The sequence below is a fragment of the Benincasa hispida genome, chromosome 2 (genome assembly GCF_009727055.1).
Source record: "Benincasa hispida cultivar B227 chromosome 2, ASM972705v1, whole genome shotgun sequence".
Lineage (NCBI taxonomy): Eukaryota > Viridiplantae > Streptophyta > Magnoliopsida > Cucurbitales > Cucurbitaceae > Benincasa > Benincasa hispida.
The window spans coordinates 37,556,210-37,583,312 of record NC_052350.1 but is presented as its reverse complement, the minus strand read 5'-3'; the positions used below and the strand labels follow the sequence as shown (position 1 = coordinate 37,583,312).

Sequence of the window (27,103 nt, the reverse complement as noted above, 5' to 3'; positions counted from 1 at the left end):
TTTTTTACAGAGTTTATTGTCAGTACTTATTGATTACTACGTTGAGAGTACCACAGTTGGTATTTTTTGCCCAAAGGTTGGACATCATTGTTTGGCTAGATATCTTGTTAAAGGGACCCACCACATATATGAAATTATTTTGTTATATTTTAATTATGAGCATATGTTTTGTTGTTTATTGTTTTAGTTGGTCTTACTCAAATATCTGGAAATCTGAGTTCAATCCCTAAGTTGAATGGATCGAACTTTAAGATTTGGAAGGAAAGCCTAGAGATACTTCTCGGGTGTATGGATTTGAACCTTGCATTAGGGACTGATAAACCTACTTCTACTAAGGAACAACCAAATACCGCTAATATAGAGAAGTGGGAACGGTCAAATCGCATGTGTTTCATGATCATTAGACACTCCATTCCGGAGTCTTTTCAGGGCTCTATCACGGAAAGTGAAAATGTCATTGAGTTCCTTGCTTATATTGAGAAATATTTTGCTAAAAATGAAAAAGGGGAAGTAGTCTTTTGACTTCTTTAACTTCTATGAAGTATAAGGGCAATGGAAACGTAAGGGAGTACATTATAGAAATGTCCAATCTCGCGGGTAAATTAAAGGCACTTGATATCAAGATAAATGAAAATTTACTCGTGTATCTGGTACTTATCTCTCTTCCTTCACAATTCACTCAGTTTAAGATAAGCTATAATACTCATAAGGATAAATGGAGTATTAATGAGCTTATCTCACAATGTGTGCAAGAAGAAGATAAGATCAAGAGAGAAAGGACAGAAAGTGCTCATTTGGCAACAAGCTCTTGTGATAAGAAGAAAAGGAAATTTGTAGATGTTGCAGAGGGGACATCTCAGCAGAATAAAAACAAGAAACAAGCTACTGAAAATCCTTGTTTTTCCTGTAAAATGAAAGGTCACTTCAAGAAAGACTCTCTCAAGTACGTCAAGTGGCGTGTAAAGAAGGGTAAACTTCCTACAGATACATGGTGGGTAGATTTTGGTGCTACTACACACATAAGTATATCAATGCAGAGTTGCCTATGGAGTCGAACGCCAAGTGATGCTGAAAGATTCATCTACGTGAGCGATGGCAAAGCAATTCCAATTGAAGCTATTGGGAATTTTAGATTACTTTTAAAATCTAGTTGTTATTTGAATCTGAATGAGACTTTTGTTGCACCGTCATTTAGATGAAATTTAGTTTCTATTTCTAGTTTGGACAAATTCTTGTTCTTTTGGAAATAATAAAGTTTGTCTTTTCCAAGATTCTAAGCTTATTAGTACCGGTTCTTTAATTGATAGTCTATATATGCTTGATTCTTTTGCTTCATTTAACAAGATCTTGTTATCTAATTCTTGTGGTACAAAGCGTAAATTAAATAAGAATTCCACTATGTTATGGCACAAGCAATTAGATCACATCTCTAAACAAAGAATTCAGATACTTGTTTCAAATGAAATTCTCGATTCCCTTGATTTAAGTAACTTCAACGTTTGTGTGGAATGTATTGAGGGAAAACAGACAAACATACGAAAAGTAGGTGTCAAAAAATGCTCAAACGTCTTAGAATTAATACATACAGACATTTGTGATCCATTCCCTATGGCCTCTTGGAATGGACAAAAAATATTTTATTACGTTATAGATGACTATTTAAGATATAGGTACCTATATCTAATTCATGAGAAGTATCAATCCTTGGACGTTTTCAACTCTTTCAAAACTGAAGTTGAACTTCAATTTGGATAGAAAATTAAGGCTATCAAATCTGATCGTGATGGTGAATATTATAGTAGAGATGATTGATCAGGTGAACAACGTCCAAGGCCTTTTGCCAAATACCTAGAGGAATGTGGAATCAACCCGCAATACACTATGTCGGACAAATCTAGCATGAATGGTGTAACGGAAAGGCGAAATAGAACACTTAAGGATATGGTAAGAAATATGGTTAGTCATTCTTCTCTACCAGAATCCCTTTGGGGTGGGGCGCTAAAGACTACAGCATATATCCTTAATAGGGTACCTAGTAAAGCAGTAGCTAAAACCCCTTATGAGCTATGGACAAGAAAGAAGCATAGCATTAGGCAACTTCACATCTGGTGTTGTCCAGCTAAAGCTAGCCCTTACAGACCTAATGAAAGAAAATTGAACTCAAGAACTATTAGCTGTTATTTTGTTGAGTATTCTGACTGCTCTCGAGGCTTCATGCTAGATTTCTTGAGGATGTTGAGTTTGGTGTGTGTGTGCTGTCTCTTATACACATCTAGATGTGTATAAGAGACAGGGTTTTGAATTTGATAATCCTACCTCTTTATCCTTTTTTGAAATGGGAACTGTAAGATCTCTTGAGGATGTTGAGTTTGGGGGGGAAGATAACATAAGGAAAGTTGTCTTTGAAGAGGAATTAGTTTCTTTTCCTCATGTGGTTATAAATGATATTCAGGCTTCAATTCCTGACTTTACTATTGAACTAATTATACAACAAGACAAAATTGAAGTTCCCGTTATTGAACATGAAGTTCAAACTCAACAACCTCAGGAAGTGATACTAAAAAGATCTACCAGAGAGAGAAGAAGTGTAATTCCAAATGATTATATTATGTTTCTTCAAGAACATTAGGATGATATAGGCATAAGGGAAGATGATCCAATCAGCTTCCAACAAGCTTTACAAAATTCTAACTCTCGAAAGTGGATAAGTGCTATGGAAGAGGAAATAAAATCCATGAAAGACAATAACGTTTGTGAACTTATCGAACTGCCATCAGGAGTGAAACCCATATGTTGTAAATGGATATTTAAAACCAAAAGGGATTCACATGGCAATATCAAAATATATAAAGCTTGTCTTGTTGTAAAGGGTTTTACTCAAAAGAAAGACATTGATTACAAAGAGATTTTCTCTCCGGTTTCATCGAAAGACTCTTTTAGGGTAATCATGGCATTGGTAGCTTACTTTGATTTAGAGCTACACCAAATGGATGTAAAAATTGTGTTTCTCAAAGGGAATATTGACGAGACGATTTATATGGTATAACTAGAAAACTTTGTGTCTAGGAGTTCAAAGTCTGTGGTGTGCAAATTGAAGAAATCTATCTACGGTCTCAAGAAGGCTTCTCGCCAATGGTATCATAAATTCCATGAAGTGATAACCTCCTTTGATTTTAAGGTGAATATAGTGGAAGATTGTGTATACCACAAGTTCAGTGGGAGTAAATCAATCTTTCTGGTGTTATATGTCGATGACATACTCATGGCAAGTAATGATGTAGGTTTATTATATGACACTAAGAGATTTCTCAAAAAGAATTTTGAGATGAAGGATCTTGGTGATGCTTCTTTTGTATTAGGAATTGAAATACTGCGAGATCATTCTCAAGGTATTTTGAGATTGTTACAAAAGAACTACATTGAAAAGATTTTGAGTAAATTTGGCATGAAAGATTGTGCATTGGGAGATACCCCGAAAGCTAAAGGTGATAAATTTCATTTACATCAATACCCCAAAACCACACTCGGGACCAGGGAGATGCAAAAGGTTCCTTATGCATTGGCTATTTGAAGTCTAATGTATGCTTAAGTATGCATGCGTCCAAATATTGCGTTCAGAGTTGGAGTGTTAGGCAGATATTTGAGTAACCCGAGGATGGATCATTGGAAAGCAGCCAAATGGGTTATGAGGTATTTACAGAGAACAAAAGATTATATGCTCACTTATCGGAGATCAGAAGTTTTGGAGATCATTGGGTATTCTGATTTTGATTATGTTGGATGTCAAGACACATTACGATCTACTTCAGGCTAATCTTCATGTTGGCTGGAGGAGTTGTATCCTGGAAATGTGTTAAAACAAACACTTATGGATTCTTCTATCATGGTTGCGGAGTTTATACAATGTTATGAGGCATCCAATCATGGAATATGGTTGTGAAATTTTGTCACTGGGCTGTGGATAGTAGTTGACATAGAAATACCACTAAAAATATTTTGTGACAATAAGTCGGCAATGATGTATTCCAACAACAATAGAAGCAATACAAAGTCAAAGCATGTAGACGTGAAGTTTCTAGTTGTTAAAGAAAGAGTTCATAATGGTCAAATTTCGATAGAACATATTGGAACAAACTCTATGGTAGCAAATCCATTGACTAAAGATTTGTCACTTAAAGTTTTTCATGAGTATGTTGCTCACATAGGTATTAGTCACTTTTTTTATTCCATAGTTTAGTGGGAGTTTGTTATCGAGGATGCTCTTTGACCTTATTTTGTTTATTTTCTATATAGAATAAAGTTTATGGTTTATGTTTTATTATCTGAACTCGTTTATTATGCATGCAATTTAGCATAAAGTTTTTTAAGAATGATCTCACTAAGGAATTTGGACTAGTTGGAAACAGGCATGATCTAGATCACTTTGCATGTAGTTTCCATGCTATCCATCCCTACTTGATCTATGTCATTGAATGTATTGGAATTGGTGATCATGGAACGTTTAGTTACAAGGGTAGTGATGAAAGTTGCCTTGATTCCATACTAATACAAGAGATGGACCAGATTGAACTAAAGGAGAATTCTATTATTAAAATAACCTATTTATGCACGCTTAAGGTTTATGTGATTTAATTATACCAGATACATAGACATAGCCTAAGTGGGAGAATGTTAGACATATTTAAATAATAATATGTTTAATTAAAGTATGAGCTATGTATGTGGATTAATGATTTATCACATTGGGTTATTTTATTAGATTGGCCTATTATGTGATCTAATTAATTAAGTTCGTAGATTCCTAATTGAGTATGGACTTAATGAGTAGAAACTCATTCCTAGTTAATTAGGAATTAATGAGAACCCTAATTGAACTAGTATATAAAGAGACCTTAGGGCTATGGTCCCCGATATACCAAAACAATAAACACTCAGTCTTTCTTGAATCTCATCTAGAGGGAGATCCCACTAAGGGTATTCGGAGTGTTGATTGAGGAAGACAATAGCCATCTTAAAGCTATCATTAATCACAATGGAATCCGGTATGTTATTTATTCATGACAATTTAACATGAATGATCCTAGAGTTAAATCTATTTGATATAGATTTAAAGTGATTAGGTTCATTGAGATTTCTTATACCAATGAATATATGTTGGTATTTTACCTATATATTATTGTTTATTTCAAATTTAAAGTCAACATATGAAAATATATTTAACATTATATCCTAATAATATATTAACTTAACAAAGTTGATATTTAATGAAATTAGTTGATCTGCTAATTAGATATAGTAGGATAATTATTTAGTATTCTAACCCTTTAAAAGGGTTTTTTTTGAAGAATTTGACAAATTTGGATATAATATCTGAATAATTAATAGTTTAGTAGGATCTTCAAAACCATTGTGCATGTTCATGAATTTTTAAAAACCCATACACCAATATTACTATAATATGCTAACCCATGGATTGCTCTTTATATATACAATGGGCATGAACAATAGAAAGAAAAGAAAGCTTTTCCATTTAAATAATTGTATATAATATAGTATTAGATCATTTTGATTTGTATATATCTTTATATTCATTATTATTCTATACCTTGTTTCCAAATACCAATAGACCCACAAGTTAATCTATTATAGGTTAATATATAAATTTAAACCTTTTCATTCTATTTTTCAACACTTCACATGGATTCAAATATTAATTTAATTGATTCATGAATCCCAACATGATCAAAGAGAAATAATCTTACAATAATTTATAGCTTGGATAGCATGGTTATCCTAGATTCAAGAATTTAATTTATTACATCATTTTATTCAAATGCAAACCATTAACTTTTGTCTATTTTTCTAAGGCCATGCATTAAAGTCAACAATTCAAATAATTCCAACTACAAATAACATCAATTGATCAAATACAATTTGCCTTCTTGGAAGTAACATTGTTGATAATTATTCAAATTCAAACATTTATTTTTTTTAACAAAAAAATCTATGAAGCAACTATATATACCTCATCTTCCTTCATTCTTTTACATAAATCATATAGATATCAATATATATCTTCATAAAATGGTTTGGTTTCTTAGTTTATTATTCTTCTTTCTTGTTTCTTCAGTTAGTGCTTGTGATCGTTGTATTTATCAATCTAAGGCTACTCATTATTACGACGATAGACCTACCTCATGTAAAGATTTAAGTTTCACTTTGAATATTTGTTTTGCATTATTTAATTAAAAATTTGAATAAATTTATAGAAAGATACATCTTTTTAAGAATAGAAAGTTGGTAAAAAGAAAATTGAAATTGATTGGAGAAGTGGTATGATGATATAATAGATGGAGGGACATGTGGATATGGAAACTTGGAGTTTGATATCTCCAAAGGATACTATACAGCTGCTGGGCCATCCCTTTATAAAAAAGGAGTTGGATGTGGTGCATGCTATCAGGTATATATATATATATATATATATATATATTTATATTACTTCTTCTTCTTCGTTTTCTCTCCATTTTCTCCTTCTATGCTCCATTAGTTTAAAAATTCTAAATTAATACAATTTAATCTTTTACATTGTTTAACTTTAACGGTTGTAACTATTAATGAAAATATCATAATATAATATGTAGGTAAGATGTAAGAACAACAGATTGTGCAACACAATGGGGACTAAAGTAGTTGTGACAGATCAAAAATTATGAAAACAAAACAGAATTCTTTATGGGTAGAAAAGCTTTCTCTAGCATGGCTTTAAAGGCAAAGCTGAAGAACTTTTGAAAATGGATATTCTGGATATCGAATACAAGAGGTAGATATATCTCATGTATAACTTTTGCACTTTTTATTTGTTGAGCCTAAGTTAGTTCAAAATTAGTCAACTAATCTTTTTTTTTTTTTTTTTCCTTTTGGCAGGATACCATGTGAATACAAGAACAAAAATTTGATGGTGCAAATTGTAGAATGGAGCAACAAACCATACTATTTGGCTATCAAATTCTTATATCAAGGTGGCCAAACTGATATACATGCAGTTAATATAGCTCAGGTCACTTTGAAACTGTACAACCTTCCTCAATAACTAATTGTAATGATTCACCAATAATCGATTTTTTTAATTAAAATACTAAATATTGTTGTTATTTGTGCATTGAATTATTTAATAGGTTCGTTTTCCAAAATGGAGCCCTATGAAAAAGCATCAAGGTGCTATTTGGGATAGCAATGACGTACCAAGAGGAGCATTACAAATATCAATGATGATAACTTCAGGATATAATAAGAGATGGATTTATGCAAATTATGTTATTCCTGCTTCTTGGAGAAATGGAGAAATTTATGACACTGGAATTCAAATCAAAGATATTGCTGCTGAATATTGTCCACCTTACAAATGTGGAGACGAGCCATGGAAGTGAAGGAACTTCACCAAATTTATGTGTATTTCTTTCGTATTTGTATACCAGTGTCTCTTAAGAATTCAATAGAATTCTACTATTAAAACAATAATGAAATGTTAAAGAATTCAATAGAATTCGGTTTATATCATAAATAATGAAATATTTGGGATGTTTTGAATTATGATTTCCTTTCGTTGAAATGAATAATCTATGGAAAAAAATCTCATTTGACAGCGTTAGAGTAAAGTATTATAAGAGAAATGGATTTCAACAAATTATGCATTTCCGGAAGATTGGAAAAGTGGAAACATTTATGATACTGGAATTCAAATCAAGGATATTATTATGGAAAATTGCCCACCTAAAAATTGTGATGTCAAGCCATGGAGATGAAGGGAAAGTTAAATTTATGAGTTGGGTAATTTTTTTTTTTTTTTTTTTTATTGAGGTTGATTTTATAAGCATATTTAAGAATTTTGAATATCTAACCTCTCGATCGAGGGCAAAGGAAATGAAGTTATATTTATTCTTTTATTTGTATGATAGAATTCTATTGCTACATTAATATAATATTAAAATCTTAAAGAAAACAAAGGATAAGTATACTCCTTATTAAATCTCTATTTTTTTTTTTTGTATTTAAAAACAAAATGTACCAAATATCTACTAGCTATCAGCTAGAAACTATCTTAATTTTATTTAGGGATTGGACAATTGTTAGTAGTTTTGTAACCATAAAATAAAGAAAACAAGATTCAATCAAATATTGATCAAGCATCACTACAACAAATATCACATTTGATAGTTTTTAAAAAACGCTCACTACAAGAATTCTAGGCTTTAATGTCGGTTTAAAACTGACATTAAAAGGCTTTAACGTCGGTTGAGAACCGACATTGAAGATCGTATTATAAAAGGTCTTTAATGTCGGTTGTCTTTAATGTCGGTTTTAAACCAACATTGTACACCATCTTCAATGTCGGTTTAAAATCGACATTAAAGACAACCGACATTAAAAAACTTTTATGATATGATTTCTATCTTCTTGTATTTTGATTTTCATTCGACTACATCTCTATTTTTTGGTAGATAGCTAGCAGTTTTTTATATTTGATTTCCATTAGATTTCCATCTGATTACCTTCTGGAAATCCATCTGATTGTGAATACTAAGAAATCTCAGTTTTCTGATTATATATATATATAATAGCATGTCAAATATATTGAAGAAGAAGAAGAAAGAGAAGAACAAGAGAGAGATAAGGACATAGAAAAAGAATGACAAATGAAAAAAACAGGTAAGAACATTCTTTTCATACTAAGGAGCCATTTGATAAACTTTGATTAATATACATGGAAATGTGTGTTTTGATAAAAGGTTGAAGAATATAAATCCAGAGAAGAAAATGAAGATATAAGGACAAAGAAAAAACATGACAAAGAAAAGAAAACGGTTGCTCTTTGCTTTCCATGTAATTGCTTTTCAATTACCTTATTAATATCTTTTATTTGCTTCTAATTCATTCTCTATTTGTTTTAAGTTATTCAGAATAGAACACAGACAAGAAAGTCTTCATAAGATAAGCCTAAAGTAGAATATGAACGACCAAGAAGAAAAATAAAACTCACACTTAAGGCTGTTGATTTGGAAATGGCGAAAAAACACAAATCTCCAAAGAAGATACGAAATACAAGCATTGTTATTGAACCACCGTCTTTTGATTTGTACATTTCACAACCAAAATTATTCTAACAGTTATGAACTGAAATGACTTCAACAAAATTTGCTTACTAGCATACACGTCATTCTTCTTCATTGACAATGCAGATGACATATTGTTGATATGAAAATCTCTAAGAATTTTTAATTCACTTATAGAATAAGGAGAAGCAACTGAAACCTCTAAAAGCATATTCACAACATGAGCAACTAAAGGATATTTCGTAAACTCATCCTTAACCACAGTCAGAAACCAACATACATCATTATCTTCAAGAATCTTAACAATATGTTGAACCCCAATACTACCTAAGTTCAATAAAACTGAGAGCTCAATAGATGAATGAAGCTGAAGTTCCTTCTATATGAAGTTAACAACAGAATAAAACAACATTGCTTCCTCAACTAAAACATCGATGGTTTTGTAACCTACATAGCATTGTCGATCATCAATATGGAAAACGACTATTGAAAGTTAACCATAACTACATAATGCTGCAAAAATATAAAATAAAATAAAATAAATATATAACTCAATATCGTAATCTGATTGCCATTAGAAAGTAATCACATGGAAATCAAATAGAAATCAGATAACAAACACAATGATATAACTTACATTGATATATTAGTAAATAATACAAAAGATGGCTGTCACATGACAATCAAATAGAAATCACTAACTACTAAATACTAAGTAGAAATCAGATGTCAATCAGATAAAAAACACAAACTACGTATTATGAAATATAAATCAGATAGCAATGTTAGAGTAAAATACAGTATCATTCTTCTCTATTTGTGAAAAAAAATCACAAACAAAGAATGTAGAAATTAAGAAATTTGAAAGCAAACCCTCCACTAACGGAGAAATTCTTCTCTATTCCAAATTTACTAAGAGATTTGATACTAAAATAAGAGAGTCGAGATCGATAATGAGATATATGAAAACAAACCCTTCACAAATTCTAAAAATACCAGGTTTGTTTTTTAAAACAAACCATCCATAAAATTGAAATCCCAGGTTTGTTCTATAAAAAAAAACTCCACAAATTGACTGAGAAATTAGAAAACAAAATCTAACATATTCAAAATAAGAACATAATTGAAACCTGAGAAATTCAAAACAAACTTGGCAAATTCGAAATCAAAATATAATCAGAACCAATTGAGCATGATTTCTAGTGTTGGTTTTTGTAACAACCATCTACAAATTCGAATTTCTCAGCTTTGATTTCGAAAAAAAGAAATCCACAAATTGATTGAGAAAGTAGAAATCAAAACCTGAGAAGCTCGAAAACACGAGAGAAGGTTGAATGCAAAACATGAGAGGAATTGACTGCAATTCTTACGACTGGTTGCAAAACTTAGATGCTAAAGGAGAAGGAAAACGCGGGAAGAGACAATTCACACTATGAACATTTGGGAAATATACCTTGTGAGGATAATTTTAGAATAAAGAAAAAAATTCCACAGCAAATAAAATCTAAATATTTTATTTATATATATTTACCATATTTGCAATTAAAAAAATGATGATATGGATGCTAAGATATATTTTAAAAATGCTATTTGATGCAATTTTTCAAAAAAAAAAAAAAAGAAAGAAACAAGGAGAAAAAGTCAGAATAAGAACTAAGAAGGAAAAAATTGTGGATTTATGCGTTTGCCGGGAGTCGAACCCGGGTCTATTGCTTGGAAGGCAATTATCCTAACCGTTGGACTACAAACGCTTGGTAAAGTAAGTAGTATTTTACTTAGTTAAAACATTCAAGTACAATGGATGTAGTGATGGGATGTCGAGATATACTATCTATAAGGGGTTGTTTGTTTTCTCTCCATTTTCTCCTTCTATGCTTCATAAGTTTAAAAATTCTTATTAATTCAATTTAATCTTTTATATTGTTTAACTTTAACAGTTGTAACTATTAATGTAAAGGTTATAATATAAATACGTAGGTAAGGTACAAGAACAAGAGATTATGCAATACAATGGAGACTAAAGTAGTTATGTCCGATCAAAATTAGGAAAACAAAACAGAATTTTTTATGCGTAGAAAAGCTTTCTCTAGCATGTCTTTAAAGGGCAAGGCTGAAGAACTTTTGAAAATGGATATTCTGGATGTCGAATACAAGAGGTAAATATATCTCATATATAACTTTTGCACTTTTTATTTATTGAGCCTAAGTTAGTTCAAAATTAGTCAACTAATCTTTTTTTTTCTTGTCTTTTTGGCAGGATACCATGTGAATACAAAAACAAAAATTTGATGGTGCAAATTGTAGAATAGAGTAGCAAACCATACTATTTGGCTATCAAATTCTTATATCAAGGTGGCCAAACTGATATACATGCAGTTAATATAGATCAAGTCACTTCAAAATTGTAAAACCTTCCTCAATAATTAATCGTAATGATTCATCAAAAATCGATTTTTAAACTAAAATACTAAATATTGTTGTTATTTGTGCATTGAATTATTTAATAGGTTCGTTTTCCAAAACGGAGTCCTATGAAAAAGCACCAAGGTGCTATTCGGGATAGCAATGACGTACCAAAAGAAGCATTACAAATATCAATGATGATAACTTCAGGATACAATAAGAAATGGATTTATGCAAATTATGTTATTCCTACTTCTTGGAGAAATGGAGAAATTTATGACATTGGAATTCAAATCAAAGATATTACTGTTGAATACTGTCCACCTTACAAATGTGGAGACAAGCCATGGAAGTGAAGGAAAATTTATGTGTATTTCTTTCTTATTTGTATACCAATATCTCTAAAGAATTCAATACAATTCTACTATTAAATAAATAATAAAATGTTAAAGAATTCAATAGAATTCGGTTTATATTATAAATAATGAAATGTTTGGGATGTTTTGAATTATGGTTTCCTTTCACTGAAATGAATAATCTATGGGGAAAAAAATCTCATTTGACTGTGTTAGAGTAAATTATTATAAGATAGAGTAAATTATTATAAGAGAATAAGGAAATAACAAAATCAATTAATTCAAACTCAACGAATTCACATTATTTTTCTTTAAGACTATTTTGTTTCTTTTACGGTTTCAAGATTATCCTGAACTATTGTCTCACACTTCAACCACAAGACTCAACGAACACTATGGTATATTACTTTCATAGAAAAGAAAAAAGAATTGAACAAACAAATTCTTTGTGTTTTTTTTGTGTATATATATAACTGATAAAAAAAATGACATATTTATAGACTCTTGTTGAAAGTTAGTGCAAGTTTAATTGTGTTAGTTGTTAGTTCTTTGCTATTAACTATAAATACTTGTAATGTTTCTACTTCAATGAATTTGATCCTTTATTGTATTTTGTGTTTTAATTTGCATAATTAAATCCAATAAAGCCAAATCCAAGGCTATGTACATGACACTTGAGTTAGTTAACATGTAGCTAGATCGTACTAATCTATACTATCTAAAATGGGCTATGGGGAGAAACATTTGATTTTCCTTTTTGCTCTTTGATTATAGGGTTATATGATGTAATTTGATATTTAAATCATTAAAAATTTTCATATTAAATAGTTTATAATTCACGTAATCTAATTTGGTTTAAAATTTGGTTACTCTAATATTTGAATTCTAATAGTTTACAATTCACATGAATTTCTATTCGCTTAAAATTTGGTTGTTTCTAATATTTGATTCTAATGTTTTATTGAAGATCCAAACTTTATCATTAAAAAACAAAACTAATCATTCACATGGATAAAAAAAGGTTTTAATTTTAAATAGTGTATAATTTGCATAAATTTAATTGGTTTAAAAGTTGGTTATCACTAATATATTCTAATTAGTTTATAGTTTACATCATTTTAATTGGTTCAAAATTTGATTATCTCTAATATTTGGTTCTTTATCGTTACTGATTTAAAATCTAAATTTTCTCTATAAATAGTTAAATTAAATATCTTTCCGTAACTTATCCCCCTTTTCGCTTTTTTTTTTTTTTTTTTAATTTAACTCGTGATCAAACACGTGTGATGTACGTGATTTAAATTTTTTAGATATAAATTTTTAATGTAAAATTTTAATGTTGAATGCAATATATTTCTTTATTCATTTAAAATAATAAGATTTGATATTATTTGAAAAAAACAGTGAAAGGAAACATGGATATAATTGTGTATATTTTGGCTTAGGTTAATTTACCATGAATAAGATTAAAATCTCTGTAACATAAATTATAGGGTAAAATATATATTCTTATTTCATTTTGTTTATATTAAATTTGATTACATAAAATTTAAAAAGTAAGGAAAGATATATATATATAGATGGATGGAAAAAATTAAAATTCATAACCAATATATACTGAAATCTGTCAATTTTCGATTATTTAAGTTACGAAGACAGACTTTTTTTTTTTTTTAATAAATTATTTAAGCTTGTATAAAAGGCTAGGTGTGTAACTATTCTATTTAATTTATAGGGGTGGGTACGATTTTGCAAAATTTTCTAATTTGTAAAAAAATAATAATTATTATTATATATAGTTCTTACAATTTTATCTTACTTTATAGAAAGGTAATATGTTATATTTAAATTGTAATATAGAGGGTCATTCCTAAGTTATTTAACAAAAAAGAAAGGTAAAACACTATACTTATTTAATTGATTTAAAATGTTGATTTTATAATTTATATTGAGATTCATTGATTTTTTTAAATCTTTATTTTCATTTTTGTTATTTCTATTTTTTTTCATAAAGAAAAGTTCTATATGAAGGGATGAAAACCCAATTTCGTGGTAACTTCCCTAAAATGGGGTTAATTTGTTTACAAATTAAAACTAAATTAAATTAATTAATTAAATCATATTTAGTTAAATGACCATTTAAATCATATTTAAATAATTTTCTCTCACATAATCTATAGTTTTAATGTGTGTCTAATGTACATTAATTTCAACCTATAGTCTTAATGTGTGTCTAATGTACATTAATTTTAACCTATAGTTTTGATTTAATTAATTTAGTTTATTAATTAATTAATTCTTCAATTAATTAATCATCCAATTAAATATCACATATTTAATTTAATTTTCCATTTGAATCATATTAAAAAACATTTCTCTCATTTAACCTATAGTTTTAATGCGCATCCAATATACATTATTTTTAACCTATAACTTTTAATATGAATATTATTCATATTAAATTAATATTTGAACTCCTTTCCAATAATTCCTTCTCTCATTTATTAATTTTGAATCTATCCGAAATTAATAATAAAGTCTAAAATTAAATTTTATATTAAAATGTAAACATAATTCCCAATTCCGAATTTGAACATTTCAAATTCAATTTAATGACAAATTATCTCAATACCCTTTACAAGCTAAGAAGGGGACCTAATGGATCTGCAGATCAGAAGCTCCAATGATGTGAAATTAATTGGCTAAACACATTAACCAAATTAATCAATATTCGTTAATTGTGGGTACATTCCACTGAATACCCACAACTGCACTCTTCTCACTATAGATATGTTTCTGTGTCCACGGATATAAACCAATAACAGCAAGTTAGTCCTTCACGAGTGTCCATAACACTAGTTGGGTTAAATTACCATTTTATCCCTAGGTTACCTCTACATCCTTAAGTACTAGTGCTCCTCTAATGAACAACATTTTTATGATCCAAACATTAAATAGAAATCCCTTTCGGGCCAGTGTGAGGGTAGGACCCTTTGTTCAAGTCCCGGAGACACCACTTACATCTACCCTGAAGTCGAGAAGGAGTGAAATCCATCTGGTATGATTATGTTCATAGCTACCCACTCGGTCTTATCCCTAAAATAGTAGGCATATTGAGTCGGCGAACTGGTCACTCTCACCTATACAAATAAAAGGGCAATCCCTCGTGAACAGAAGTTCATAATATGCTCAAGAGTAAGACTAAGTTGCTTAGGTCATTCTATTGAAATAGAAACCTAACTAGTCAACAGCGTTACATCTAGTGATTACTATTTCGCGGTCCGGTCCTGTGCAAACTTATTGAAAAGGATACCTCCACTTGCGTGTCTTCTACATGAATGCGTTGGATCACTGTGTTTGTATTAAATACAAAGTGGGACATATCCATAGTGTTACCAAGATAAGCTACCCAACCTTATTCCTATACTATAGACCATTTAGGTTGTATCTTGAACATTGATCCTTATATGACTCCACATACAGTTCAAGACTTATAAGACAAACTAGGATGTTAGTTTATTGGATTTTAGGATTAATAAGATAAAATTAAATAAAATATCAATAACACTTATTGATAAAAACATTAATAACTATTTATTAAAGACGACCATTTAATTACGTTCACTATCTACGAGTTTTAGGGCATAAAACCCAACAAGCTCCCACTTGAACTAAAACTCTTGTTAGTGAGATGTACATTACATGGAATAACGGGAATGTTACAAATAAAAAGTAAAATACAATAAATTAGGGCATCTCATACCCATTACACATCTTCCACTTGCTCTAGATTACACAATGTACGTATCTCGTAAACCTAGATTCTCTAGATGACTTTTGAACACTTTAGCCGAGAAAGCCTTTGTAAATAGATCAGCAATGATGTGCTCAAAAGCGATCTTTGTGACGATCACATCTCCTCGTTGCACAATCTTTTGTATCAGGTGATACTTCCTCTCTATGTACTTTCTTCGTTTATAGCTACGAGGCTCTTTCGAGTTGGCCACAGCCCCACTATTGTCACAATATAAGGTGATCGGCAAGTTCATGTTTGGAACAACTTCCAAATCACTTAGGAACTTCCTTAGCCAACCTGCCTCATTTGTTGCTTTACAAGCAACTACATACTCAACCTCCATGGTGAGTCTGCAATGCATCATTGCTCGATGCTACGCCATACTACAGCTCCCCCGTTCAGGGTGAACACTGATCTTGATGTGGACTTCCTAGAATCCTGGTCAGTTTGGAAATCAAAGCCTGTGTATCCCGTAAGAATCAAATTCTTAGCTCCACACATGAGCATATAGTCCCTCATTCTCCTAAGATACTTAAAAATATTCTTAACCGCAATCTAGTGGTCTAACATTGGATTGGACTGGTACCTACTGACAATTCCCACTACATAACAAATGTCAGGCCTAGTGCAGAGCATAACATACATTAAGCTACCCACAACTGAGGCATAAGGAATACGTCTCATGTCCTCAACTTTTTAAGATGTCTTAGGACATTGTTGCTTAGACAAGTGAATTCCATGCCTGAAAGGCAATGAACCTTTCTTCGAGTTCAGCATCGAATATCGAATCAACACCTTATCGATATAAGTTGCTTGAGACATAGTTAGCTTTTTGTTCTTACGATCCTTAATGATTTAGATCCCAAGAACATACTGTGCCTCTTCCAAATCTTTCATTTGAAATTGGGCTGTTAGCCACTTTTTAAATCAATAAGGTATCATACATAATTTCCAATGAGTAGGATATCATCCATATAAAATTCTAAGAAAGCTACTTTATCATTGATTATCTTCTTATACACACAAGGCTCAATAACGTTTTGGTTAAAACCAAAATATTTGATCGCAGTATCAAACCTAATATTCCAAGATATAGATGTCTATTTCAACCCATAAATGGATCGATTCAGTTTACGAAATTTTTGCTCCTAATCTTGGACTATGAACCCCTCGAGCTGAGACATAAAGATATTTGTTTCAAGATTGCCATTCAGAAAGGCTATCTTGACATCCATTAGCCATATTTCATAGTCATAATATGTAGCTATGGATAAGAGAATTTTTATAGACTTAAGCATATCAACAGGGAAAAAAGTTTCCTCATAGTCAACCCCTTCCCTTTGGGTATAACCCTTTGCTATGAGTCTAGCTTTGAAGGTCTGTACTTTCCCAGCTACATCTCTCTTTCTTTTATAGATCCATTTACATGTTATGGGTTTAACCTCTTCAAGTGGTTTTATAAAATCCCATACTGAATTGAAGTACATGTACTCCATTTCAAGGTCCATGGTTTTGACCCATTGATCCTTGTCTACATCATTCATTGTCTGCCTATAAGACAATGGATTCTCAACGCCATCATCTGGTATGACGACCTGAGTTTCAGTTAAACCCAAGTAACGTTCAAGTTGTGCTATAATCCTCCCACTACGTCGAGGCACTCTCAACGATTGAGAAGGACGAGACTGACTTGAAATGCTAGTCCCTTCATTAACTTTTGATGAAAAACCAACATCATCATCAACACCTCTTGTTGATTCTTCAGTAGCTTCATTTAATACTAATTTACTTCTTAGTTTATGATCTATCATGTGATCTTCTTCCAAGAATGTAACATTTTTCGATACAAACAATTTGTTTTCTTGTGGATCGGAGAATAGACCACCTTTCGTTTCCTTAGGGTAACCAACAAATTGGCATAATCTTATCTGAAGTTCCAATTTCTTAGGATTTGTCACTAGCACATGTGTTGGATAACTCCAAATCCTAAAGTAGCGCAGATTAGGTTTACATCCCCTCCATAACTCGAAAGGTATTTCGGAAACACTCTTCAATGGAACGTTGTTCAAGATATGGACTGCAGTTTCTATTGCATACCCCCAAAACGAGCTAGGCAATTGAGCATAGCTCATCATAGAACATACCACGTCTAATAAGGTTTTATTTTTCCTTTCTGATAGACCGTTTTATTGAGGGGTACCTGGTACTGAGAGTTGAGATTGGATTCCACGTTCTATCATATAGTCTTTGAATCTTAAATTCATACATGACACACCACTTTGTCATGTAACCACTTCAATAAAAAAGAAAATTGCAGTGTAGGAAAAAGTAAGCATAATTAAAATTAAATATGTAAAAGAAAATGAGAATGTAAAGTGATTCTGCCTAGAATTATATAAAGCTTTGAAGAGTTTTTTTTTTTTTTTTTTAAAAAAAAAAACTATTAAGGAGTTGGGGGATAGTTGAAGATCAAGAGGTTTTGGTTTTTTTTTAGAGAGCCTTTTCGACTTCCTTCTTTTTTCCTTTGTATTCAATCAATAATAGTAGCTACAACCCTATTTACTTTTATACACTCATTGTCCTACAATATGGTTACATAATAATACAAAGAGAATAAAGAATATCACACTTGGCTTGGTTTGATTGGTGGAGAGAAAACAAATTCTCAACAGAATGGTAGTGACTCATTTCTATTTTCTTCCACCTTTCCTCTTCCTTTTTTATTTTTATTTTCTTCTCTAACATCCCCCTCAAACTGGAGGGTACTTCAAGTACTCCCAGTTTGAACCGTAATGTATAGAAGTGGGAATTGTTGAGTGGTTTGGTGAGGCAATCAGCTAGTTAGTCTGCTGAAGGTACATATCGAATGGTGATGTCACCTTTTAGAACATGGTCCCAGACAAAGTGAAGATCAATTTCTACATGCTTGGTTCTAGAGTGAAACACCGGGTTGACAGCTAAGGCACCTACCCCTAGATTATCGCACCATATGGTTGGTCGAGTTCTTTATTGTAATCCCATCTCACCAGTAGTTGTTGAAGCCAGAGGACTTCGGATGTAGCATGAGCTAGTGCCCTGTATTCAGATTTTATACTCTACCGTGCAACCACCATTTGCTTCCTCAAGGACCATGATACAATGTTGTTTCCTACAAAGTTACAGTAGGCAACCACTGATTTTTTGTCATCCGATTGGATGCCCAATTAGCATCAGAGTAGGTAGAGACATGTAGGTTCGAGCTTGGTTGGAAGTAAAGGCCATAATGTTTTGTGCCCCTGATGTAGCGAATGACTCTCTTAGCTGCCTGCCAATGTACATCAGTTGGAGTTTGAAGAAATTGACTCAGTTGGTTGACAACATAGATGATGTCCGGCCGTGTGTGAGTTAAGTACTGAAGAGCACCGATGGTGTTGCGATATATGTAAGGTTCAGAGAGGGTTTGTCCATCAATCTTTGATAGTTTCTTCCCTTGCACGCTTGGTGAGGGCATTGGTTTCACATCAGTTATTTGTAGTTTATGCAATAGGTCATCCACATACTTTGATTGGTTGATCAGTAGGCCAGAGTCTATATAGTGAACTTGTATTCCCAAAAAATATTGAAGCTGGCCTAAGTCCTTGAGTGCAAACTGAATATCAAGAGTTTTTATGAGTTGCTCTGTTAACTGAGAGTTGTTACCTGTGATAATGAAATCGTCGACATAGACAAGTAGGAATATTATAGAGCCCATCGTGTGGTAGATGAATAAGGATGTATCCAATCGTGACTGATAAAATCCCTATTTTGTTAAGACGGAGCTGAGGGTTGTATTCCAGGCTCGTGGTGCTTGTTTCAGCCATAGATAGCTTTTTCTAGTTTGTAGACATGGTTCGAGTATTGGGAGTTGACATACTCGGGTGGTTAACACATACCTTGACGAGTTTTCTATTTAAGAGTGCATTGTTGAAGTCAAGTTGCCTGAGAGTCCAGTCGTGTGACACAGTAACACTGATGACTACTCGGATTGTGGAAGACTTCACGACTGGGCTGAATGTCTCAAAGAAGTCTACTTCATGATGTTGATGAAAGCCCTTCGTAACTAGTCGGGCCTTGTATCTCTGTATCGAGCCATCCATGTTCCTCTTGAGTCGAAATATCCACTTGTTTCCAACTATATTATGTAACAGAGATGGGGGAACCAGTGTCCATGTCGTGTTCTTCATGAAAGCCGAGTATTCCTCATCCATTGCCTTCTTCCATTGAGGAGTTGCAAGTGTAGTTGTGATTCTTATGGGCTCTGTTTGAGACCAATCAGTGATTTTGATTATTATCCAGGCTTTGGGTTTAAATATGCCAGCTTTGGCTCTTATTACCCTAGGGTGAGTGGGAACAGGTGAGGAGTGGGAGGAGATGGTAGGCGTTGGCAGGGTGGTAGAGGTTGAATTATCAGTAGGATGTTATATATGTGGTATAGTGGGACTGTCATGCCGGACTGGGATGGTTTGAGTCAGGGGCACCGGTGAGGGATGGGTGGGGCTTATCGTTAGGGAGATATTTGGGCTTTGGTGGGATGCCTGGTGAGGAAGTTTGGTTTGTGGTGTTTGAAGCATAATCGGGAGCATATGGTGGTGTTGGATTTACTTGTAGGAATGATTGTTACTGAGCAGGTTATTGAGTATGGGTTGAAGGCTCGGGATTAAGGACTCAGCTATGGGAGGGGTTATTGCCTAAATGATCGTGTTGGACGATGGAATGTCAGCGATCGTGGGGTTCTTCGCTGTGGTGATCGTTCTATGCGATGAGTTTTCACCGATTTGTCTAGTTGATAGACTCTCTACGATCGTCGTGTTTTTTACCTGAGCAATCATTCTATACGATGGAGACTGAGCGATCGCGTTGTCTTTCGTCTGGGCGATCGTTCTAGACGATGGGCCCTGAACGATCACATTGCCTATCGCCTGCGCGATCGTTCTAAATGATGGAGGCTGAACGATTGTTGTCTGTCGTCTGGGCGATCGTTCTAAATAACGGTAGTTGAACGATCGTGTTGTCTGTCGTTTGGGTGATCGTTCTAAGCGATGAGAACTCAGCAATCGTATTGTCTTTCTTTTGGCCTGTCGTCTGGGCGATCGTGCTAAACGATGGAGGTTTAGCGATCGTTTTATCTGTCGTCTAGGCGATCGTGATGCACAATGGGGATGCAAAGGGGAAGTCATTCTCATTAAATTTCATATGTCTGCTGGTGTGAATTCGGTCTGATGGATTGAGGCATCTGTACCCCTTGTGATGTGAGCTGGGACCAATATACACACATTTCTCCGAGTGTAGTTGGAATTTTTTACTGTGTTATGGCCTTAGGTAAGGGAAGAAAGCACATCCGAATATCCTAAGATTGAGAAAATCAAGGTTAGAGCCAAACAGTACAATGATGGGTGATTTACCTTGTAGCACTGTGGTAGGCATTCCCTTTATGAGACAAGCTGCTGTTGAGAATGCCTCCCACTAAAAGGACAGAGGCATAGATGCCTGTGCAAGTAGTGTGAATCCGATTTCGACGATATGTCGATGCTTGCGCTCAGCTCTGCCATTTTGTGCAGAGATATAGGGGCATGAGTTTCTGATTAAGATGCCTTTAGACTCACAGAGGTGATGTATTCTATCATACTTTTACCATTATCTGATTGAAGCATTTTGATCCCATATTTGAATTGAGTTTGGATTAATTGAGTTAAGTGATTGAACGTTGCCAATGTCTCACTTTTCTGTTTCATAGGGTATATCCACACATATCGACTATGATCATCCAAGAATAGTATGAAGTATCGGTATCCATCAGTAGATTCAAAAGGGGTTGGTCCCCATATATCTGTATGTATTAAGTCAAACTTGTTAGATGCTCGAGATTGAGAGTTTGGAAATGGTAAGGCACTTACTTTTCCTAATTGGCATGAATCACAAAATTCATTTCCTTCATTAGATTTTACTGGTAAATTACATTCTCTAATGATATAATCTAGTATTTTAATTAACGGATGTCCTAATCTCCTATGTCAGACAGCTCTTGACTCAACCAAATTTATCCTAATTCCTGATAAAACTAGGGCAGTCGGGTTGTTATTTTTATATAGAGCATTCCCTCTTCTTTTTGTGTTGTCTTTCAGTACTTCAGTCCCTCGTAGGTGGTATAATCCTCTGTCAAGCTCCCTTTCAGCAGTATTTTGCTCGTAGCCTTGTCCTTAATGACACAACAGTCAATGTGAAATTAAATAACCACAGCATTGTCATGAGCTAACTTGGATATGCTAATCAAATTCTTCACTATATTAGGCACACATAGGACATCATTTAGTATAAACTCATTTCTTCCATCAGATATGACTGATCAGTGTGAGATATATGTAGTTTTCCCCCATTACCTGCAAGATCAGTTCATTACCTCCATACTCGGTTGGGTTATTGATGTTATAATCAGGAGTGACATGATTAGCAGCTCCACTATCGATATACCAATTTATATCAGCTATTGTTTCTGGTGTGGCCATGAAGGGGTTGGAGGGCTGTGAGGCTGTGAACATAGTGGCGGCATTATTGTTGTGCCCAACTGACCCATGATTTCCTCTGCATTGTCCATTTTTCTGAGAGTATTCTTTGTCAAACCAATGATAGCATACCAAGGCTGAATGACCATACTTCCCACAAACTTGGCATGTTGGTCTGTTTGAGTTGTTGTTTCGACCTCTTCCTCGACCTCGATCGCCACCTTGTCCATTGAATGGATTATGATTAGAGTTGTTGCCTTTGGAGCTGTTGCCTTATTGCCTATTCTCATTGAATGAGGGATTGAAATGTGGCTTCCCTCCATTTGTATTTCTGTTAAAAGCTACATTGACAGAAGGCTGCTGGGCAAAGGAGCTATACATTTTGACAGAGTTTTGGTGTTCCAATCGTTTTTCATTAGAAAGAAGTTTGGATTACATATCTAACCAAGAAATACCTGGTTTACCCTGGATGCCCATGACTACTAGGTTGTATTCTTCATCAAGGCCAAGGAGAACTTGTGAGATTAATGCTCTTGTTGACATAGGGTTGTCTACCTGCGCAAGGTTGTCGGAGTGCAACTTCATCAACTTAAGGTACTCACTCATTATCTGACTGCCTTTCCTTGTCTTTTGGAACAATTGCCTTAGGTAGTCTTTTTCAGCTTGAGATTGAACACTGAATAGCTCTTGGATAGCTTGCCACAGTTCTTTAGCATTCTCATACCCTATGAGTTGAACTGCTACGTCTGGAGCCATGGAGTTGTACAGCCATCCTAGCAGAAGTTGATCGACGGCCAGCCATGCTTCATATTGAGGATTCAGACATTGTTCAACTGATGAGCTGACTCCGTCGTCACTGATCGTTTGGGAGCTGGAAATTTCTTCAGAGGTAGTCCGAACAAACATCGATGGGCAGGGTATTTGTCCTGAAAGATGTCCTTCGAGCTTGTAGCTTCAGAGGATGGGCAGCGCGAGTGTCTTCTACAACATGAAGTTGTCGCGTTCTAGCTTCCTGGTGGTGAGCTGATTTAGGAGTTGATTGAGGGGTGGTGTGGTGAACTTCACTGGTTCGGCCGTGGAGGAACTTCCAGTGAGTGTGGCGTCGGCCATGGTAGCTCTGATACCAAGTTGAAGATCAAGAGGTTTTGGTTCTTTTTTAGAGAACCTTTTCGACTTCCTTCTTTTCTCCTTTGTATTCAATCAATAATAGTAGCTACAACCCTATTTACTTTTATACACTCATTGCCCTAAAATATGGTTACATAATAATACAAAAAGAATAAAGAATATCACACTTGGCTTGGTTTGATTGATGGAGAGAAAACAAATTCTCAACAGAATGTTAGTGACTCATTTCTATTTTCTTCCACCTTTCCTTTTCCTTTTTCATTTTTGTTTTCTTCTCTAACATGGATGAAAAGTGTGCTTGTTTTTTTTTTTAATATGTAGGTAAGATGCAAGAACAAGAGATTGTGCAACACAATGGGGACTAAAGTAGTTGTGACAGATCAAAATTATGAAAACAAAACAGAATTCTTTATGGGTAGAAAAGCTTTCTCTAGCATGGCTTTAAAGGGCAAGGTTAAAGAACTTTTGAAAATGGATATTTTGGATGTGGAATACAAGAGGTAAATATATCTAACATATAACTTGTGAACTTTTTATTTATTGAGCCTAAGTTAGTTCAAAATTAATCAACTAATTTTTTTTTTTTTGGCAGGATACTATGTGAATACAAAAACAAAAATTTGATGGTGCAAATTGTTGAATGGAGCAGTAAACCATACTATTTAGCTATCAAATTTCTATACTAAGGAGGTAGTTAATATATTTCAGGTCACTTTAAAATCATACAACCTTCTTAAATAATTAATTGTAATGATTCATCAATAACTGATATTTTTAACTAAAATACTAAATATTATTGTTATTTGTGCATTGAATTATTTAATAGGTTCGTTTTTCAAAATGGGGCCGTATGAAAAAGCATCAAGGTGTTATCTGGGATAGCAATGATATATCAAGAGGAACAGTGTACATATCAATGATGGTAACTTCAGGATATGATATAAAATAGATTTATGCCAATTACGTTAGTCCTGGTTCTTGGAGATACAGAGAGATTTATGACACTGAAATTCAAATAAAAGATATTGCTCGTTCACCTTATAAATGTAGTGACAAACCTTGAATCGTCTGAATTGGAGGCAATAATAATGTGTTTTTCATATGTATAAAAAAATTCAATAGAATTGGATTATCAGTGTGATAGTGTTCGTAACTCAAAAAATAAATAAATAAAATAAAAAACAACGTTGTTAATTTTTTTTTTTTTATCATTTCTCATTTTTTGTTTCTCTCTGTCTCTGTCTCTGTCTCTGTCTCTCTCTCTTTTTGTGTGTGTGTTTACTTATTTTAAATAAAAAATGATAAATTTTATTTCTTTTTAAATAAAGAAAATATAATCGTATTTGATAATTTTTTCTTATTTTTCCATTTAGAATTCCATATCTAAATAAAGAATGAAAGAATTCAATAGAATTCGATTATCTGTTTAACAAATTTTATTTCTTTTTTTAATCGTTTCTCATTTTTGTTTCATTTTTTAAATAAAGAAAAATAGAATTGTGCCGGATAACTCTTTTTTATTTTCTTTTTCATTTCTATTTAATAGAAAACGAAGCATAAACATGTTTTTAACCGTGTCTTGTTTCTTATTCTTTGTATAGACCCTTACATTTATCCCATATTTTTTTTAATTATTTTTTTACTTTTGTTAATATCTGTGATATCGTAATAATTGAAAATCTGCTAGCATCCAAATATTCGTTGGAGTTGACTGCTTGATCATGATAGTCAGAATTAGCTACTAGATAATATCACAAGAGTGACAACAATAGTTACTGAAGGTGACCAATGGATGGAACCATTAAAAACAATAGAAGAAATGAGAGAAGAGTTGAATTAAAGTGAGCTGGTAAAAATAACTGATTCAAAAAGTTGGTGAACAAAACATTGAGTTAATAATTTTTATCAACTTAACCCAAATTACGTTGTTGAGCCAAACATACAGTATAAGTACTTGTAAGGTTAGATATATATATTATTATTATTTTTTAAATTTATTACATACGTGATTTGAAACTTATTATTCAAATATTGTAGTTTGATTGATTAAAAAATATATATAATAAAATAGATAGATAGATCCTCATCTCTTTAAGAGACGACAAAAATGTAACTTTTCTATTCCCGTAACTTCAAAAGACAAGAATTAAGTAAAAAAATCATAAAAGTTGGCATTGGGCACCTTAAAATACCCCTCTTTTTTTCAGGGTTATATTCCAATTTATTCTTTAAACAAATTAACAATCAAATGTGTAATTTAGCCATACTAATGCTTAATTAACTTTTTAAAGGAAGTAAATCGGAAGATAATATATTTTGTTAAATATATAATATTCAATTACCTTAACATGATCAATACTTATTTAAATTTAAATTCCTTTAAAAAATAAAGTGTATTGGAATATAATTTATTTTTTAAAGAAATAAAATTTAAGAAAATTCAATATAACTAACTCAAGAATACATATATTGAAAAAGAAAAAAGGAAAGATAACAAAAGAAGAAATGAGGATGAAAGAAAAGTCACATTTCGTTCTTACAAGAGACGTTGATCTACCATTTTATTTTAAAAGTTTCAACATATTTTCAAGTTTAAAAATAATAATTTTCTTAATAAATATTCTTTAAAGTTTGAAATCTATCAAACACAAAACTGAAAGCTCATTTAATAATGGGATGATTTAAAAAATTTGAGAATAGAAGGACGAACATGAAAGTTCATAGACTAAACTTATTATTTAATCTTTAATTTAACTCTAAAAAAATATTTACGACAATAGACGTGCATGCAATATTAAACCAAATTTTGAAAAAAAAAAAAAATATTTGAAGGTATGTGGAATAAAAGTATACATTCTTTAGTATAAAATTGAAATTTAGTTATCTAAAATGTGTTAAGAGTGAATCATGCAAGTGTAAGTATAACAAAATTATTCTCTCACCACAAAATTGTTTTCCCATTTATCTTCAATCACATAAAATGAAATTCGCACCCATTATTAAATTTTTAACCACCATGATTCTCTATTATTGAAATGTTTCATTTTAATTCAATCGGAAGAGCTATCCTATCAATCTCACTAATAGAGACGATCAATATTCTCAATGATATGGCATATATTAGCTCTGAATATGACAAATTATGCACGATCGAAGAAGATATCAACATCACATTGATATGGACCAACACCTACCTACTAATGAATTCATTGAATACAAATCCAAGAACCTCCTTTCAGAAAGATGACGGAGGCAGAAGCTTAGCAATAAGCTTTTGTTACTACGTAGCATTGTTCCCATCATCACAAATGTAACATCCCTAAAATGGCTTCATTAATCCATTAATTTCTTTAATTGAACAATTTCAAATCATAATCTTACTTTCTAATTTATTTTTTTTTCCATTCAGATGAACAAAGCAACCATTATCGAGGATGCTATAACTTACATCCAACAGTTGCAAAAGATGGTTAACATTCTCAAAGACCAACTTGTAGAATTAGAAGATTCATCAACAAAAGTTGTATGGCCAACACCAAGTGATAATAATATAGCACCAACACACTTAATCCAAACTTATGTTCAGGTTTGCCCTAATTATCTATTTCATAATATACGTTGAAATGTCTTGAATCTGATAAATGATATGCTCCGACGGTCAAGTATCGAAATCTAAGTTGAATTTGTAAGACGTAGATATAGCTAATAAACCACGTAAATCTGTATGGTGTCGTTTCTCTAATGTTTTACATTTTTTGTTTTCTTTATTTGTCTATTTCAAAATTAAAC

General features: G+C 32.5%; 1 non-coding gene and 3 pseudogenes across 1 annotated transcript; 3 read left to right on the top strand and 1 right to left on the bottom strand.

The window, feature by feature from the left end:
- Nucleotides 1-6,084: 6,084 nt before the first annotated feature.
- On the top strand, nucleotides 6,085-7,430 carry LOC120072277 (annotated as a pseudogene).
- A 3,361-nt stretch (nucleotides 7,431-10,791) lies between these two features.
- Nucleotides 10,792-11,872, top strand: LOC120072078 (annotated as a pseudogene).
- TRNAG-UCC lies at nucleotides 10,793-10,864 on the bottom strand. Its single transcript has one exon. It is a non-coding gene; the product is annotated as a tRNA-Gly (tRNA).
- An 11,222-nt stretch (nucleotides 11,873-23,094) lies between the features above and the next one.
- Nucleotides 23,095-24,377, top strand: LOC120072077 (annotated as a pseudogene).
- The last annotated feature ends 2,726 nt before the right edge of the window (nucleotides 24,378-27,103 follow it).